Here is a 1,195-nt window from a genome sequence, read left to right on the forward strand (position 1 = left end):
TGTGTGTGTGTGTGTGTGTGTGTGTGTGTGTGTGTGTGTGTGTGTGTTGCTATTATAAATGTTATTGCATTCTTGAATTGGATTTCAGCTTGAATATTATTGGTGTATAGAAATGCTACTGATTTTTGTATAGTGATTTTGGATCCTGAAACTTTTTCAGGAGCTTTTTGTCAGAGTCTTTAGGGTTTTTTACATATAGAATGACATTGTAAGTGAAGATAGTTTGACTTCTTTTTCTATTTGGATGTCTTACTTGTTTCTCTTGCCTGGTCCCTCTGACTAGACTTCCAATATTATGTTGAATAGGAGATGTGAGAGTGGGCATCCTTGTCTTTTTCCAGTTCTCAAGGGGAGTGCTTCCAGTTTTTGCCCATTCAGTAATGACGGCTGTGGATTTGTAATAGATGGCTCTTATTTTGAGATATGTTCCTTCATTACCTAGTTTTTTGAGGGTTTTTATCTTGAAGGGATGTTGAATTTTATCTAAAGCTTTTTTTGCATCTATTGAGATAATTATATGGTTTTTGTTTTTAATTCCATTTACGTGGTTAATCACATGTATTGATTTGCATATGTTGAACCAAACTTGCATCCCAAGGATAAAGCCTACTTGATCATGGTAAATTAACTTATTGATGTGTTGTGGGATTTGGTTTGCTAATATTTTGCTGAGGATTTCTGCATCTATATTCCTGAGGATTATTGGCCTGTATTTTTTTTTTCATTGTTTCATTGCCAGGTTTCAGTATCAGGGTAATGTTGGCTTCACAGACTGACTTAAGGAGGAGCCCCTCCTCAATTTTTTGGAATAGCTTCAGTAAAATTAGTACCAGTTCCTCTTTGTATATCTGGTACAATTTAGCTGTGGATTCATCTGGTCCAGGGCTTTTTTTGGTTGATAGGATTTTTTATTACTGTCCAATTTTGGAACTCAGTATTGATGCATTCAGGGTTTCAATTTCTGCCTGATTCTGGGAGATCATGTGTTTCCAGGAATTTATCCATTTCCTCTGAATTTTCTAGTCTGTGTGCATGGAGGTGTTCATAATAGGCTCTGTGGATCTTTTGTATTTCTGGAAGGATAGGTTGTAATGTCACCTTTGTCATTTCTAATTGTGCCTATTTTGATCTTTTTTGCTTTGTTTTTTTTTCCCCATTTATTTATTTTATTGCATTTTAGGTTTTGGGGTACATG

The sequence above is a fragment of the Sapajus apella genome, unplaced genomic scaffold (genome assembly GCF_009761245.1).
Source record: "Sapajus apella isolate SASKATOON/1434 unplaced genomic scaffold, GSC_monkey_1.0 scaffold3, whole genome shotgun sequence".
Classification (NCBI taxonomy): Eukaryota; Metazoa; Chordata; class Mammalia; order Primates; family Cebidae; genus Sapajus; species Sapajus apella.